Source organism: Microcaecilia unicolor, chromosome 10 (assembly GCF_901765095.1).
Source record: "Microcaecilia unicolor chromosome 10, aMicUni1.1, whole genome shotgun sequence".
Lineage (NCBI taxonomy): Eukaryota > Metazoa > Chordata > Amphibia > Gymnophiona > Siphonopidae > Microcaecilia > Microcaecilia unicolor.
Genome location: NC_044040.1, coordinates 208,423,090 through 208,442,579, shown reverse-complemented (window position 1 = coordinate 208,442,579; position 19,490 = coordinate 208,423,090). Strand labels below are relative to the sequence as shown.

General features: G+C 43.0%; 1 pseudogene; it reads right to left on the bottom strand.

Moving 5' to 3' along the window:
* Positions 1 to 18,630, bottom strand: part of LOC115478382 — a 118,933-nt pseudogene extending 100,303 nt beyond the window's left edge.
* Positions 18,631 to 19,490: the final 860 nt, after the last annotated feature.

Here is a 19,490-nt window from a genome sequence, read left to right as displayed (position 1 = left end):
AGCCCAGCATGGTAAGCTGCCAGGTCCAGAATTGTTATGGAAGCAGCGAGTATTCATATGCAAACAATGATGGCAGACAAAGGGTGCATTGATTATTTTCTGGCAGTGAATCCATAGTCTAAAGGAGATTCTCATCAGGTCTTCAACTCAGCACAGGCATTAGTGCAGGAAGTGTTCAGCCCATGATTTCTCTCCTAATGCAAACAGATTTCCTGCCAAAACCAAAGCCTGAAGTCTGTTTCCAGTATTCTATTAAGTTTCATGTTATCCAACTAGATCAATGCACAGAGTAACATTTTTCTGTGTATATGCACTAGAGATGTTCAGCCAATCAAATTCATGCTATAGAGGGCATTGGGGGGGGGGGGGGGGGTTGGGTTTTGTGGGAGCCAAATTGATGCAGCTGCAATGTCCTGCATTTTCATGCAGAACAGCCTACTGCCTTTGGCTCCCAAGCTGGAAATCTGCTTTCCAGAGGCCCTGTTCACAGTCCTGGGAGGGCCAGGGAGTCCCAGCCATGGCACTGGTTCCTAGTGGCCAGACTTTGGGTGCAGACACATTAGGTTGTGGTGTAAGCTGAATTCTCTGGGCCCCAGCTGTGATGGGAGAGAGTTAAAAAAGGAGGTATTTGCAGATGAAAGATCATGGTGCCACAGTTCTCTCTTAGGAAATCTAGTCTGCCCCAATTGGATTGTCTGTACATTTTGTCCATTAGATTGTAAGCTCCTTTGAGCAGGGACTGTCCTTCTTTGTTAAATTGTACAGCGCTGCGTAACCCTAGTAGCGCTTTAGAAATGTTTAGTAGTAGTTAGCTGGAACATGAGTGGCTGGATAAAAGCAAAATTCTATTTGGCTCATTTCACCAGGCTTAGCAACAAAGAGTGTTCAGTAAAAAAAACAAAAAAAAACCTTAATTATGTTCTTACTTCTTTCCTCATCTAGGACTCCTGTTTACTGCCTCATGTTCCAACATTCCTTTTTACTCCCTGCTCACAGTCGGGGACTCACTCCCGTGACCTGTAAGACACTCAAGAATCACCATCTCTCTCATCTCAAATCCAAGAAATTTCTCCTCAGACCTGTAAGACACTTGAGTCGTCTTCACTCCCATCTCACACCCAGAAATTCTCTCCTCTGACATGTAAAACACTCCAGAATCATCATTCCCATTGCACACCAAGGAATACTCTCCTCTGACCTATAAGACACTCCAAAGTCATCTTGACTCCCATCTCACATAGAAACATGAGGGCAGATAAAAGCCAAATGGCCCATCCAGTCGGCCCATCCTCTATAACCCCTAACTCTTCCTTCTCCTAAGTGATCCCACATGCTTATCCCAGGCCTTTTTTAATTCTGACACAGTCCTCGACTCCACAACCTCCACCAGGAGGCCATTCCACGCCTCCACCACCCTTTCCATGAAATAATACTTTCTTAGATTACTCCTAAGCCTATTCCCTCTTAATTTCATCGTATTCCCCCTCTTTCCAGAGCTCCCCTTTAGTTGAAAAAGGCTCACATCCTGTACATAAGTGCTCTTGACATATTTAAACGTCTCTACCATATCTCCTCTCTCCCTCCTGTCTTCCAGCGTATACATGTTGAGGTTCATAAGCCTGTCCCTATATTTTTTGTGTTCAAGACCGCTTACTAATTTTGTAGCCACCCTCTGGACCAACTCTATCCTGTTTATAACTTTCTGTAGGTGCGGTCTCCAGAACTGCACACAGTACCCTAAATGGGGCCTCACTTCACATCCAGGAATTCTCTCCTTTGACCTTTCCAAACACTTCCTAGGCTCTGCAACTCCAAAATATTTCACAGGATTCTTTGAACCCAAGGGGGCCTGTTGCAAAATAACTCTCCTCTCGTGTGTCTGGGCAAAAAACTCTTTATTTGGGAGTCAATCCCCTTCTTATATACTCTATGAATATTCATGGATATTACATGTATTATCATTACTATTGGTTACATTTTGCTTACACAACCATGATCATGCATTGCTTACAAGAACAACTCTACATGAACAGCTCGTGAACCTGCTCAGGAATGTACAAACATCACCTGCTATTCTGCTACTTTCTCAGGAAAGAACAAAAACATCACATGCTAGATTCTCAGGAATATACAAAACATCATCTGCTGCCTGTATCCAAATACATTCTATCTACATCTCCACCTTTTTTTTTTTTTTTTTTTTTTTTTTTTTAATGAAATCTCCGTGGTGTGCCAGCTGGAGATGGAGGTGGAGATGTTTGTAATAGCTTATAAACATATTGAGCAGAGTGACGTGTTGGAGCGAATGGACGAGGAAAACATAAAGAAAAAAGGTTAGGAATGCATTGTATACAACAGCAAAAAATAGTGAAAACAAAAATACCAATGACTAAATACTGGATAATAGGGCGGAGCCAGGTCCAAGGGATCCATTGCCACAATTGATCCCATACATCAGAGAGTAGGTTATTATGAATAGTAATATGAGTAGTTAAATTCCGTAGGAAAGCTAATTGTTTGTCAATGGCCTTTGAATTGTCAGATAAATTAAAACAGCACATGTCCTGAAACTCTTCGCAACCATGATGGTTAAGTAATAAAAGATAATCAATGGCTGCTCGATTTTGTAAAACTCCATGACGTAATTGCTGTTGCTCAGCATTAAGTAAACTAATAGCAGTGGAGGTTGCATTGATTGATTTAATTGCCCAACAGGCTAATTCACGAATATTTTTTGCATTTGCCGCTGCCAATGCAGGGACACCTATTAATGAAAATGCAAGTGCCAGATATTCAGTTTGACTCAGAAATTTAACATTATCATTGCAATTGGCAGCAAGGGTCATACGCTTGGATCGCATATGTGAGGAGTTAGAAAATAAAATATGTTTACTGGGAAGTACCATAGTGAGTCGACTTAGACAGCATGTAGTACCATCAGATATATTAGCTGGAATATAATTAAAGGTATACATTCCACATGACCAAAACCAGCCAGGGGGTAAATGAGTAAATTTATAAATATATGAAACATTTTCGTAGGAGCTACAATTTAACAAAGTTGGTCCAAAATTAACACAATTTGATCGGGTACAATTAACCATACGAGCACATGTCATATTGATACTAGCTATTTGATTGGTTCTCACATGCATTGCCAAAGTAGGCGGCAACAGGGTTTGTGTTCCCCAATTATGGTATTCATAAGAAGCATTTCGATAGGATGAATTAACAGGAAGCTGTGAATAAAACCAAGTATCATTTTGCATATCTTTAGGATCATGACATACTGGAATCAGGCAAGTTGCCAAAACTTCTCCAACTGCCTTTTGATGAGAAAGACAGAAATCAGTTTGGTTCAGTGAAATTGCAAACGCTTCCCAAATATTTTTTGTGGGAAGTAATTGTGACTGTCCACAAGGTATGTACAAACAACAACACAGTAGAAGCAATGTAATGGAATTAGCATTAAGCGCTGCAATAATAGCCACTACGAAGTTATCATCAGTCTTTTCAATATGAGCTTTTTCTAAAGTCTCTGTAGCTTGTTGACTCAAGGCTTTAATTTGTCCCCAAGTAACAGGAGCATTAGGTTGACGAGTCACTGACCGTTTGCGTGTTTGCATCTGCGGTCCTTGAAGGGTGAGTGTGAAATTGGGAATTGGGTTGTGAAGACCTTGATGCCACGACATGAGGTTTCACCCACTTTGCTGGAATCCACACCGGGCCAGAATCTGTTTGAACAGCAGCGTAACCACGACCCCAGGTAAGGAGAGGCACAGGGGAACTCCACTGATCAGAAGGTAGTTGTCGGTATATGACCAAAGGACGAGATAAAGGTGGGGCAGGAGTACGAAAATGTTGTTCAAATCTGGAAGAAAAAGTTTTTGTAGCAGGATTATTGATGAGATTGAGATGATTCAGTGTGTAAAGGATTTGTGCTAAGCATTCATCAATGCTTACTCTATGACGGAGAATACCGTCTTTTTTTGTAGTCAGATTACTTAAAGCAGTTTTCAGTGTGCGATTAGCACGTTCAACAATAGCTTGACCAGTGGAGTTATAGGGGATACCAAAAAGGTGCTCAATATGCCAGAGGGTCAGGAACTCCTGTAAGGAGGTGGAAGTATAAGCAGGGGCATTGTCTGTCTTGAGAGTTTTAGGAACACCCATGACCGCAAAAGCTTGGAGAAGATGAGAGCGGACATGAGATGTAGTTTCCCCTTTTTGTGCAGTGACCCACAAAAATCCAGAATGAGTATCAACAACCACATGAAGCTTAGACCATTGACCAAAAGGGGGAAAGTGAGTAACGTCCATTTGCCAGAGGCTATTAACTTCCAGACCACGAGGATTAACTCCAGGAAAAAAGGTAGTAGGAGCTGAAAAGGAACATTGTGGACAATTTTTGATAATAGCTCTAGCTTCTTCTAAAGAAATTTGAAACTGGCGAGCTAGGCTAGGTGCATTTTGATGATGAAGTTCATGACTGCAGTGTGCTGTGGAGAAAAAATGAAGATGGCGATCCGCTCGAGCATTCCCTTCAGACAGACCACCAGGAAAAGGTTGATGACTGCGGATATGACCTATAAAGAGAGAAGAAAGGCGATTCTCCAAGTAACCTTGGAGGGTTAACAGTAAAGCATAAAAAGAGGCATCCATTTTGAATGATACATAACTGTCGGGCATGCGACGGACAAGATTAGCACAATATTGACTGTCAACAATAAGATTCAGTGGTTGATCTGAAAATAAAGAAAGAGCCAGGATGATGGCAGCAAGCTCTGAACGTTGAGCAGAGGTTTGTGGAGAGGTAAATTTGACGTGCCATTTGTTCAGATTGTACCAAGTAACCACCCCACGAGTGGGACTACCATCTGTAAAGACGGTGAGAGCAGTAGGGAGTGGACGTAAAGAAATGGGATCATGAAGAGTGATTGGCAAAATGGATGTGCCCTGTATGCGAGGGTCTTTAGGATAGTGGCAATCTATAATACCAACATAAGTGGCTAAAATAAATTGCAAGTCGTCGGAGAACTGAATCATTTTTTCCCACTGCCACAAAGAATGAGGAATGATGAGTTTAAGAATGTCGAAACCAGTCATGAATGTTGCTCGCTCTCGAGCTTTAGTAATCAGCAAGGCTAGTTGCTGGGGCCATTGTGTAATAGTAGAATGGAGAGTATTCTGTAAATAGACCCATTCTATCAATTTCGGAGGAGTTGTATCTTGATATAAGACACCAAACGGTTGTCGGTGGGTGGGGTCTTTGAGAACGCAAAAACAAAAAAGGGCAAATGCATCTCGTCTATCTGTCCATTTTGTTTGTAAGATTTGATCCAATTGTGACAGAATTGTTTGTTGCGATGCAGTGAGTGTAATTAATTCAGCAGGTGTTTTATGACCTTTTAATGCGAGAAACAGGGGTTGTAAAAATTCTGTAGGAAGTTTCAAGTAGGGACGTAACCAATTGAGATTTCCTAAAATCTCTTGTAATTGATGTAATGTCGTGGGAGACTGTAAATTGAGATGAGGAGCGACAGGTTGGGCTGCAGCTTTAGTCATACGGAAACCTAGATATAAATAGGGTTCCTTTTCTTGAACCTTCTCTGAGGCAATTGTTAATCCTGAGGAGGCCAAGATAGAAATTAAAGTAGATTTCCAAGAAGGGGGAAGAGTTATCCCTGCAATTAGTATATCATCCATATAATGATATACCAAAAGTTGAGGGAAATAGGCACGAAATGGTTGCAAGGCTTGATGAACATAGTATTGACAAATAGTGGGTGAATTTAACATTCCCTGGGGCAAAACTTTCCAACAATACCTAGTAGTAGGGTGTGCATTATTGTAAACAGGTACAGTAAAAGCAAAGTATTTATAATCTTTTTCCTGGAGAGGAATTGAAAAAAAACAATCCTTCAGATCTATAATAGCTAATTGATAATCATAAGGAATCAAATTAGGATTTGGAATACCACATTGTAACGGGCCCATTGGTTCTAAAATCGCATTAATAGCTCGTAGGTCATGTAAAAATCTCCATTTTCCGGATTTTTTCTTGATCACAAATACCGGAGTATTATATGGAGAATTGGTAGGCTCAATGTGATTTAATTGTAATTGTTCTTCCACCAATTGATGTAAAATCAACAGTTTTTTTCTCTGGTAATCGGCCACTGCTCTACCCAAACAGGTTTGTCAGTTTTCCATTCCAAAGGAAGAGAAAAAGACATATTTATGAACTGTTAATCAGGTAGGATCAATGATGCATCTAATTGTTCCAAAAGGTCACGACCCCATAAATTAAAGGGTACTTGTAAAATACAGGGCTTAATATGTCCTAGAACCTTGGTATCGTTAGGATATGTAATAGATAACCATTGAGAACTTTGGGAGGCTGACTGAGTTCCCCCTATTCCTGTCACATGTGAAGTATCTTCAATGGGCCATTCCACAGGCCATTGTTTATAAGCTATGACAGAAACATCCGCCCCGGTATCTAATATACCAACAAAGGGCTTTTGTTGCAATAAAAATTGAGCAGTGGGTCGTGCATTAGAAACCGGTTTTAAAACTGCACTTACCTGTCGCGTAGATCCAAAGCCCCCTGTACGAGAGACAGTAGAAGGAATAGGTGCTGTAAAATATGGTAAATAATTAATTGTGCCCACGAGTCCCCGGGAGAAATTGTTAAAGGTGATGAGGACCATACTTGAATTTTAACAATGCCTGTGTAATCAGCATCAATAACTCCAGGGATAACATGAATACCTGCCTTCGATGCAGAGGAGCGAGGTAATACTAAACCTACAGTAGCCGCTGGAATGGGTCCTTTAAAGGTAGTATTATATACCAAAACTTCATGAGGTAAGATGGCAGTTTTACATTCCGCTGCAATAAGGTCAATTCCTGCACTACCTTGTGTAGCAGTAGTACTATGAGCAAAAGACCCTTGCACTCCCTTTGGACCGAGGTTAGGAGTTAACCCGGAGCAAAGTTTTTTGGGGGTGGCGGTGTGGAATTAATTGGATTAGAGCGACATTGATTGGCCCAATGATATCCTTTTTGACATCGAGGACATTTTCGAGAAGGTCGAGAAGGTCCTTTTGCAAAGTTGGCACCCCCTCCTGGGCTCTACACTGAGCTCGAAAATGTCCTGGTTTCTTACAATTAAAACACGTCCCCTGTGGCTTATTACCTTTTTGTATAGCTCCTGCTAACAAATTCATAGAATAACCATGAGTCCCCACATCTGCACATGCGCTCAATAAATCTGCTAAAGTAATTCCTGGGCGATGAGCTACAGTCTGCAATGCCTTTTTGCAATCTGAATTTGCATTTTCTTGGGCTAATTTAATCAATAACTCTGTTTGCGCATCAAGATTATCAATTTGCCTAGTTACAGCTTCCTGCAATCGATTAACAAATTGAAGGTAAGATTCGGTTGCACCCTGTTTAATTGATGCAAAAGATTTTGTTGGTTTATTCCCTTCTGGTGTTCTTTTAAATGCTCGCAAGATACAAGTGCCTATGGCTTGAAAACAGGTATCGTTTTGTTGAATTTGCATATCAAGGGTTGAAAATGGTCCCGATCCATAAATTTGATCAGGCACCAAATTAGTCCCAGTGATAAGTTGTGCTGCTTGCTTATATTCATTATCCCACACTACATATTGCGCAGGAGTTAACAGCATACGGAAAAGGTCTTTCCAATCTTTGGAGTCATTAAGTAACCGTTACTAATCCCTTCTATCATGCCTTGAACAAATGAACTTTTTAAACCTGATTCTACGATAGCTCTACGTAATTCTCTCAAAACTTGATAAGGTAGAGCAGTCCATTCTGCATGATGTGTTTCGTTCCCTGCCTCTATTGTTGTAGTTCTAGTAACTGGGTATAAATTAGGATTAGGTTCCGAATTATCCCATAGATCATCGTTCCAAATGAATTCACCATTTTTTCGTGCTTGCTGTATACCTAATTGAATTAAACTAGGTCGTTCTACGCTCTTTGGTGTTTTGGTAATAATAACGCTATCATTAGCGTTGTTGTTTTGGATATTTTCAATTGGTTTATTAGGGGTAGTAGTAGTAAAGTCAGGAGTTTTGTTTTGCTCTTCCCTTCCCATATCGGTGGCCAGCCGACAAGAAGGAGGAGAAGGTGTAGGTCCAAGAGTCGCGGGAGGTAAAAGAGACCAGGTCTTGCCTGGCAATTTGTTGGATATATTTTCGTTAGTAATGCCTGTCAATCCAGAAGAGAGAATTACTATAGTAGAATATATCTCTCTCCAAGTCAATAATATAGGAGTCGAAACTCTAGGCTCTAAACGAAACTGCTGCCCTATCTTTTCCCATGTTTGAGGATCGAATGATCCCTTCTCTGGATACCAGGGACATTGACAAACTATTTCCTCAATTAAACGCTCTATATCTTTAAGAGTTATTGGATTTCGGGAGGAACCATATCTTTGCGTTATAGTATATAGCTCCTGTGCATGTTGTTTATGTGATGATGTTAAATTTCCCCCCATACTTACAGTGTTCCGTAGAAGGAATGGCGCGCTGACTGTTCCAGTCGTAGTAAGTACGTCACGTTTTCACCGATCACGTCGGGGATCACCAGATGTTGCAAAATAACTCTCCTCTCGTGTGTCTGGGCAAAAAACTCTTTATTTGGGAGTCAATCCCCTTCTTATATACTCTATGAATATTCATGGATATTACATGTATTATCATTACTATTGGTTACATTTTGCTTACACAACCATGATCATGCATTGCTTACAAGAACAACTCTACATGAACAGCTCGTGAACCTGCTCAGGAATGTACAAACATCACCTGCTATTCTGCTACTTTCTCAGGAAAGAACAAAAACATCACATGCTAGATTCTCAGGAATATACAAAACATCATCTGCTGCCTGTATCCAAATACATTCTATCTACAGGGGCCTATGAACAGATACTCTGCCCGAGATGCCAAGTTACCTAGCTCTTGGCTGGAGATTTAGAGCCGGCCCTGGTTTTGAACTTACATCCCAAAGCAATGTGGGATTTGTAGTGCCTGATTCTGCCTATTGAAATCAGTGCTGCATGTCCCATAATGCATCAGGAAGGGGTGCTTAGAAAGCCAGGACTACAATCTCCAGCCTGGAAATGGGTAACTTGGCATCTCTGCTCTCCCAAATATCACTTCTCTCACGGTTGTGGCTTTCTGGGCCTCTGGAAGTAATAAGATTAACTCTGCAAGAATCTGAATCATCTAACTCCCTCAATTGTACAAGACACCTGACTGCCAGGACCATGTACTGGATAGTTCACTGAGTGTTGAACCTACTCATGTAGGTTTTCAGATCTAGCAATCTCCCCCTGCAATCCTGGGGCTTCTTCCCTCCAAACTCGCTTGCTCTGAATGAAGAGATTACTTTCTCCTCCAAAATCCTGGGATGCCTTCCCTCTGGTCTTCTCTGCCTCAGATGAAGGAAGGATTCTCCATTTTCCTTAATCCCTTAAAATGATAAACTCCTCTCATATGAGGAAAGACTAAAGAGGTTAGGGCTCTTCAGGTTGGAAAAGAAATGGATGAGGGGAGATATGATTGAGGTTTACAAAATCCTGAGTGGTGTAGAACGAGTAGAAGTAAATCGATTTTTTACCTGTTCCAAAAGTACAAAGACTAGGGGACACTCGAGGAAGTTACATGGAAATACTTTTAAAGCAAATAGAAGGAAATATTTTTTCATTCAACAAATAGTTAAGCTTTGGAACTCTTTGCCAGAGGAGGTGGTAACAACAATTAGTGTATCTGGGTTTAAAAAAGGTTTGGACAAATTCCTGGAGGAAAAGTCCATAGTCTGCTATTGAGACAGACATGGGAAGCAACTGCTTGCCCTGGGATTTGTAGTATTGCATGTTGCTACTCTGAGATTCTGAATGGAATCTTGATATTCTTTGGGGTTCTACATGGAATGTTGCTACTTTATGAGATTCTGCATGGAATCTTGTCACTCTTTAAGATTCCAGAATCTTGCTATTCTTTGGGGTTCTAAATGGAATGTTGCCATGATTTGGGTTTCTGCCAGGTACTTGTGACCTGGCTTGGCCACTGTTTGGAAAACAGGATACTGGGCTGGATAGACCATTGGTCTGACCCAGTATGGCTACTCTTATGTTTTTATGTCCTAGACCAATGTGGTACTTCAGGGACCAATGTACACAAGGCCAGAGACTTCACATTGCGCAGTTCTCAGACTGCTTCTGGGTAGCAGAAAATAGGCAAAAGACAAATTTCCTTCCCAAACCAGGGCTCTTATCTTCTTCCCTGATACCATCATATTTCTTTATCACCTCTGGTGGACATTCCCAATAGGAATACTTCTAGCTATACACTCCCACATTATAGAGTACACAATTACCAGGGCTAGTGGTGACCTTGTAGCAATAAGTATTCTTTGCCATCAGACTTTGAGTGCTGACTAAGATACGTAACAGCAAATTGCTAGGACATTTTAGTGACTCTATTACAGTTAAACAGCATTTTTATTATTTGAGAAACCAAGGTGGCAGTACGCAGCCCTCTGTAAGTCCAGATAGGGACTGGTAAAGTAGGAATTTGTATGAATGAGCAGGAAGACCATAGAAGCTTCTGAACTTTCTTCTGAGCCTCTAATACAGTAATGACATCACATTACATATCAACAGGTTATCCTGCTTCTGTGACTAAAGATTAATCTTATTGGCAAGACAGTGACACATAATCCCATGAAACATCTACACCACAAAAGAGAAACAGAACATGATAGCAGATAAAGACCACATGGCCTATCAAGACTGCCCATCCATGCCATCTACTATCCCTTCCTCTCCCTTAGAGATCCTATGTACTTCTCCCAAGCTTTCTTGAATTCAAATACAGTCTTCATCTCTACCACCTCCATCAGACGGTAGAGATGAAGACTGTACCTGAAAGCAAAAATACAGCCAGATTTAAATTTGGAAAAATGCGGCTTGAAAGCGCAAAACCCCTCCGTGAAAAACTACATTGGCTCCCAATCAAAGAACGTATTGGCTTCAAAATCTGCACCCTGGTTCATAAAATTATCTTCGGCAAAGCCCCGGGTTACATGACAGACCTCATTGACCTACCTACCAGAAACACAACTGCATCATCACGGACATATCTAAATCTCCATTACCCAAGCTGCAAAGGACTTAAATACAAATCAACCTACGCATCCAGTTTCTCCTACATTTGCACACAACTGTGGAACGCCTTACCAAGAGCCTTGAAAACAACATATGACCACCTAAACTTTCGGAAATCACTAAAAACTAACCTGTTCCAAAAGGCATATCTTACCAACCCAACTTAAATGCCTGAACTCTACAACAAAGCACAACAAAAGTAATGACCATAACGCAACTCTTCCGCTTTACGATCCCCTAATGTGACCGTTCCAAAAGTCCATAGACCATTATTAAATTGACTTGGGAAAATCCACTGCTTATTTCTGAGATAAGGATCATAAAATGTATTGAGCTTTTCCGGGATCTTGCCAGGTATTTGTGACCTGGATTGGCCACTGTTGGAAACAGGATGCTGAGCTTGATGGACCTTTTGGTCTGTCCCAGTGTGGCAATACTTATGTACTTATGAAGATGATTCTGTGTGCTAGTGTACAGCAGGGACGTAGCCAGACCTCGGCGGGAGGGGTTCCAGAGCCCAAGGTGGGGGGCACTGTTTAGCCCGCCTCCCCCAGCCGCCGACCCCCTGCCGCCGACACCCCCCCCCCCCACCGCCGCTGCCACTGGCCCTCCCCCTTTGCCGCTGCCACCACCAAGTACCTTAGCTGGTGGGGGTCCCCAACCCCTGACAGCCGAAGAGTCTTCTTCAGTGCCGGTCGACTCCAGCTCCTTCGCTGATGATCTCTTTCTGACTCCTTATTTCCTGCATGCACATCCTGTATGTAGCCCCATGCAGGACGTGCATGCAGGACATATGGAGTCAGAAAGAGATCATCAGCGAAGTCGCCTTAGTCGACCGGCGCTGAAGAAGACTCTTCGGCTGGCAGTGGGGGGGGGGTCAAATGTAGAGGGGGCCAGGGCTTAATCTGTGGGGGCCCATGCCCCCATGGACCCACCTAGCTACGCCCCTGGTGTACAGAGCTTGAAAGTTATCCTTGCCTGAACAGGGGGCCAGTGCAAGGCTTGCAGCAGTAGGTTGGCTCTTTCAAAGCGTGATTTTCCGAAGATCAGTTGGCAGTGGTGTTTTGCGCCATTTCAAGTTTTTTTAATAATTGAATCTTTGCAACCAGCATAGATGCCGTTACAGTAGTCAATGTGTACAAGGGTTAGGGTTTGTACAAGCACTTCTCTTGGAAAGTAGCTTCTGATGCATCTAATCGCAATTATTCAGGGGGAGATTACCTGTTATCTCCTGCTGAATATCCACAGTTAGTGGCTAGCAGCTAACTGGCTATATTGCGTGGTATAGCCGGTTAGGCATGGATATTCAGTGCTAAATCGGCTATGTTTAGTGCTTAAAATAGGCCGTATAAATAGCAGGCCTATCTTTAACCGCCAACCACTTAACTGGTTAGCGCTGAATATCGGCTTAACTGGTTAAATTGCCACAGTGAAAAATGAAACCAGATATTCAATTCCAGTCGCCAGAAACAGCCAGCATTGAATATTCGAGTTTAACGCCGGCGGTGAACAGCAAAAGCACTGCTCACCATCGGCTGAATATCGGGGGCTATGGGTCTGGTCTCTTTGAAACATACTGTTCAAGGCTTTGGCACATTGGCATTGTACATGGCACGTTCACAAACCGGGGCCTGTTCCATTATTCAGCCTCTAACGAAGGAAATTTCTCTGTAGCCCCTTGTGTGCAGGTTATCAGCTCTGCCAAAATGACTTGTGGAGACCATATCTGGCATTTAAATGCATTTACTGCTTTAGGAGGTTTAGAAAATTATCTCCTTAGAAGAAAACTCAAGCCACTGTGTACTGAGTGCTATTTTTCAAGAGTGTATCTGTAATAACATGATGCTGTCAGTGTCCTTCACTGAATATCGCTCTCAGTTTATTAGTTTTCAAATTCTTTGCACAGACGCCTTTCTCGGTGATTTCCTGGCTGCTGTGGGAACAATCATGTCATGTTGGTTAGAAAACATAACAGATTATAATGCCGATAGTCACGTATCAGGAGTCATATTAAAATTCAGATGTTAGATGAAGCCAGTCAAACGGAGAGACACTGATTAAAGAGCTGTGCTTCCATCTATCAAGTCATTACACATGTAGAGAGGAACCGATCCTGTATGTGTTGAACTGTGTTTATTGCTTATGAAGCTGCTACAAAACGCAGGATTTGTCTCTTCCAAGGATGGAGACATTAATATATGTGGCTCTTTTTCTAAGGCGTGTGTCCAGTGGTAATTCTGAGTTTGGCACGTGCTGAATCCTACGGTAGAAAATCATTTTCTATTTTTTACCACGGGGAACATTCCCAGCGGTAATCAGCAATTGGTGTGTGCTGCTTGGTTACCATGCTGGTAACTCGTGAGCCCTTACCACTAAGTCAATGGGTGGTGGTAAGGATTCAGGCCATAAATAGGCACGTACTAGATTTAATTTCAGCACATGCCCATTTCCTAGCTCACTAAAAAAAAAGCCCTTTTTCCCAGCCGCAGTAAAAAATGGTCCAGCACGTGCTCATGCCCACAGAACTGAAGGCCACTATTTAAAGCAGCATAGTAAAAGGACTCCATAAAGCTTAATGTGCAATAAGATCATCGAAAGTATAAACCATGCACTAGTTCAGTCTCTCGGTCCAGGGGCGTAGCCAGACAACAGATTTTGGGTGGGCCTAGGGAAGAGGTGGGTGGGCACGAAGTGTTCTTCCTCCCCCCCATCAAAAAAATATCTCAGCTGGCAGAAAAATGCTTCTTTCCAACTTGACAGTCTGTAGCATGCATGCGCTGAAAACTGAGCATGCGCAGATGCCGGTATCAGGGAGAGTAGTGTTTTCATTAGTATCAGGGGGATGTCTTCAGCTGGTGGAACTTAGGATCCCCACCAGCTACCAATAAACATGTGCTACTGTTGGGTGGGCCTGTGCCCTAAGTGGGTGGGCCCTGGCCCACCCAGGCCCACCGGTGGCTATGCCACTGTCTTGGTCCATGGACTGATTTTTGCACACATCAAAATGTGTAGCACAATTAAAAACGTGTCAGTGCATGCTGTTGCAACCGGAATGCCCAAACAATAAAACTCCACCCAACAGAAGTCAATAACATTTCCAGCAAACTTTTCATTCTTACTATTGAAGTCTTCCAAGTAACCCCATGTAAATTCTGAATTATCAGCTCGTTTTGTTTAGAGGTGTTGTCTCCTAGTACTAGGTCACAGATAGACAAATGGATGCAAGTTCTACATCTTTATTTTGGACAAAAAAAGCCTAAACATGACAATTTGTCTCCAATTAAAAATAACCGGAGCCATGCCCGAAAAAGTGACATGCAAAAGTCACACCTGCCTTTAACATAAATGGGCAAAATAGGAAACACAGAGTGTTAAAGGAATGATTAAATGTTGTAGAGAGATGGGTCAGCTTTCTGCATGAGGATAATTCGCCCTTATTGCGTTGAGATTCACTCTAATGGAGTTTGTTTTCGAACTTGACTCTCAGACATAGAAAATATCCAAGCAGGAAGGACCCTCAAGGGCCTTTTCATCACACGAGACGAAACCTCTTTCACTTCAAACTATAAGACCTTGGCGGCAGAATGGGGTTGGTCTCTGCAGCTTGGCTTGACCAACTTGTTACCCTACACAGTATCAGAAACTAGTGAGATTGGCAGGCTGGAGGACCTCAGCCGGCCCTGTTTTCTGGATATCCACAATGAAGATGCCAGATAGAGATTTGCATGTGAGGGGACAGTGTATGCAAATCTATCTCAGATATCATGAAAACCTGGCTGGCTGGGGTCCCTCTGGATAGGTTTGGGAACTGTACTATAAAACCTGGCATCCTGTCTGGTGATCTTCCAGTGCCACGCTTGCAGCTGACCCTGCCTCTCTTAAACTGTAACCTCTTGGCATTGTAATAGTTTGTGTGTATAAGGTATGTTAATCGTTCTTTTTACCCTTTACCAGCATGTCTGTAATTATCTTGTGCATTGGTGAGCTACGTTACTAATATTATTATTATCTCTCTGCTGTTGGGTCACTGAATGCACTTTTACCCTATCAGCAGAGCCGTTTGACTAGTACAATGTGGCATGCAATGCAAAATTGCTTGAGTCTACTTGCCGTTTGTAAAGTTAAACACATTTAAAACTAATTAAAATCCAGGAGAAACCCTTAACGTAATTACAGCAACACAAGGATGTTATTTTTCTTCATACAACTGAGTCACAACTTATCTAAGGGCTGTGCAATCCTCAGGCAGTGGCAACTTGATTGTAAATTTAATTTCTCAAGGCTGGCAAGCAGCCTGCCTGCTGTTATGTGCTTCAGATGATGGGTGTTAGCCAAGAAGGCTATTAAAGTGATCATCCTTGCAGCAGGCCTGCTTCCCCTTCTAGCAAGGATTTTGACTGACCTCAATAGAAGAGTGTTTTATTAACTTTCCAACACCTCTAAAAAAGCACAACAGTCATTTCCCAAAATTGTTTTCCTTTTATTACTCGATGGGAAAACTTATCACCGGTAGGCAAAGTCCCAGGGCAAAGGTCGCAAGTAACAGTCAAATGAAAACAAGAGAAGGCCGGGAAGCAAAGTAGGCCACAGAAATCAGTGACGTGACAGTAGATTGGCTTAAGCCATTGTTAAATAAATAGTGTGTGAACCCAAAGTGGAGAAGACTGTATAGCTGCAAACCAGAAAAAGGTTTTTTTGGTTTTTTTTTGACCTAGGAGTTTTCTTTCACTCTTTTGTGCCTTGCAGCTTGATAGGAACCAGGATTAGGATTCTGGTACTATGAGCTTTTTTTCACAACTACTGGAGATTTCCCCCTATTTCATATTTCCTTTCCCTACACTCCTCCCCCCCCCCCCCCCCCCCAGCTTGGTCATTAGAACAGCAGTCCTAGGTGGGGCTTCTTCCAAATAGGGTTACCATGAGGGGCATAATCGAGCGCGAACGCCCATCTCCATGGGTGACTATCTCCGAGAATGGGTACGCGAAGGGGTGGGACAGACCGTATTTTCGAAAAAGATGGGCGTCCATCTTTTGTTTCGATAATACGGTTGGTGCCAGGCAAATGCATCGGATTTGGGTGGATTTGAGCTGGGCGGTTTCGGTTTTCAGTGATAATGGAAACTGAAGGCGCCCAGCTCAAAAATGAACACATCCAAGGCATTTTGTCGTGGGAGGGGCCAGGATTCATAGTGCACTAGTCCCCCTCACATGCCAGGACACCAACCGGGCACCCTAGGGGGCACTTGTAAAAAGTAAAATTAAAAATTAAAATACCTCCCAAGTCCATAGCTCCCTTACCTTGGGTGCTGAGCCCCCCAAAACCCACTGCCCACAACTCTACACCATTACCATAGCACTTATGGGTGAAGCGGGGCACCTAGATGTGGGTACAGTGGGTTTTGGGGGCAGTTTGGAGGGCTCCCATTTACCAGCAGAAGTGTAACAGGTAGGTGGGGGATGAGCCTGGGTCCATCTGCCTGAAGTCCACTGCACCCACTAACAACTGCTGTGATGGAGCTGGGTATGACATTTGAGGCTGGCATACAGGCTGGGAAAAAAAAGTTTTTAAAGTTCTTGTTTTTTTGGTGGGAGGGGGTTAGTGACCACTGGGGAAGTCAGGGGAGGTCATCCTTGATTCCCTCCAGTGGTCATCTGGGCAGTTGGGGCACTTTTTGGGGACGTTCGTGAAAAAAAGGGGTCCAAAAAAAGCGGCCCAAATTCTTGCTTCTGCCACCCTTCTTTTTTCCATTATTGGCCAAGAGCACCCATCTCTCCTTGGCCGACAAAAACGCCCCAGTCCCACCTTCACCATGCCTCCGACATGCCCCCGTCAACTTTGTTCGTTCCCGCGACAGACTGCAGTTGGAGGTGCCCAAAATCGGCTTTCGATTATACCGATTTGGGCGCCCACGGGAGAAAGGCGCCCATCTCCCGATTTGGGTCGAAATATGGGCGTCTTTCTCTTTCGAAAATAAGCCTGCATATGTCCTCTTTTTGGACTTCTTCAGATACGTCCTCCAGGATTTTTTATTTTTAGGGAAATGTCCTCTTTTTTCTTTTATGTGCCTATGACCAACACACCTACCCACATAATGAGAGAAACCATCTCTGGCTTATTAGTCAGTCTGGACACATGGGCAGTGGCGTACCAAGGGCAGGGTGGTGGGGGCGGTCCGCCCCGGGTGCACGCTGCTGGAGGGTGCAGAGAGCAGCCGTGTGCCTGTCGGCTCCGCTGGTTCCCTGCTCCCTCTGCCCCGGAACAGGTCCTGCATTGATCTGAGACATCTCATAGATATGTAGAGAGTGGTCCATCTAGTCAAATATAGTGGCTCTTGTTCCCTTACAGCATTATGATCCAAACAAGGTGCTTTCAATTTGCTTCTGAAAGAAATACGTAGCCAGTGATATTTAACGAAGAAAGGGGTGACACGCTCAAATATTTGAGAATTTCCGAGTAGTCTGTGATGGTTTGCATTAGCTACACTTGAATACTGGGTAGACCTTGGTATTACCATATTCCAATCTAGTAGTGACTAAGGCATGAATCAATGTGCCTTTTCATCAAAATATCTCTTGACTGAGAGTAACTGCCATAAAAGATAAAAAAAAGTCTTTGCAATAGAAGAGGTTTGATCACCAAAAGACAAAGCATCGAAGGAGTCCCATTAAAATGAAATTGCATTCTTGCACGCCTAAGCATTTCTAGAATGGACCAAAAATATGAATTCAGGGGTAAATATTCAGCCGCTGGTGGCTTTTACACACCTATATTCAATGCTGGACCATATCTGGGTATGTGCTGACAGACAGCACTTTTCTGGTTAAGGGTCAATATTCAGCCTGGGTTAATAGGGTGGGAAGGTGCCTAGTTTAAGCCTGTTTTATAAAGACATATAGGTGCATTATAAGTCCTTATAAAATGCTAGAATAAACCCTCCCTGGATTGTGGATGCTGATATCTATGTCTGCTGAAGACCAGACCTAATGTGAGTGTGTAAAATTTGCTCATATGTGTGTATTTTATATATAAAAGGAAACCCACAGGACACACTTGGGATATAGGTCAGCTTTATTGACGTCACCAATTGTAACAGGATTCTACATGCAAACAGGACTTTTTGGGAGGGTTACTAGTCTATCCCTACTCTTCTGTGCTGCATGTTTACCTGTAGGGCTGTTTTGCCTTTTTCTTCTGTGGTGTATTTTATCAAATACATGCGAAAATTGCAACGCGGCCGGTAGTATCTGTGAAAAGTGGCAAGTTGAGTAAAGTGGGGCTCTAACGCAGCAGTCATGGCCGTAGTGAGCTCTACCAATGCTGAAGTTGTAAATTGACTTACTGCTGCGCCAGGGATCTCCGCCATCTTGCCCTCCAGAACCCGCAGATGCTCTTTCGCCAATCTGCAATTTTTACTCGGCATTGCAGTCCCAGATCGCCGCAAGTATTTGCCCACAAATTCTAGGAATCTCGACGTTTGTGCAGCGCCCAGAAAGCTCCCTGTGTTCGGAGTTCAGGGAAGTCCGGGGCCTATGGAGAGAGCAGAAAGCACATCTCTTCTCGCTCACTGCATCACATGATCTCCGTTTTCCAGTTTATAAGTACATAAGTACATAAGTAGTGCCATACTGGGAAAGACCAAAGGTCCATCTAGCCCAGCATCCTGTCACCGACAGTGGCCAATCCAGGTCAAGGGCACCTGGCACGCTCCCCAAACGTAAAAACATTCCAGACAAGTTATACCTAAAAATGCGGAATTTTTCCAAGTCCATTTAATAGCGGTCTATGGACTTGTCCTTTAGGAATCTATCTAACCCCTTTTTAAACTCCGTCAAGCTAACCGCCCGTACCACGTTCTCCGGCAATGAATTCCAGAGTCTAATTACACGTTGGGTGAAGAAAAATTTTCTCCGATTCGTTTTAAATTTACCACACTGTAGCGTCAACTCATGCCCTCTAGTCCTAGTATTTTTGGATAGCGTGAACAGTCGCTTCACATCCACCCGATCCATTCCACTCATTATTTTATACACTTCTATCATATCTCCCCTCAGCCGTCTCTTCTCCAAGCTGAAAAGCCCTAGCCTTCTCAGCCTCTCTTCATAGGAAAGTCGTCCCATCCCCACTATCATTTTCGTCGCCCTTCGCTGTACCTTTTCCAATTCTACTATATCTTTTTTGAGATACGGAGACCAGTACTGAACACAATACTCCAGGTGCGGTCGCACCATGGAGCGATACAACGGCATTATAACATCCAGACGATGGCATTGATTGTCAGCA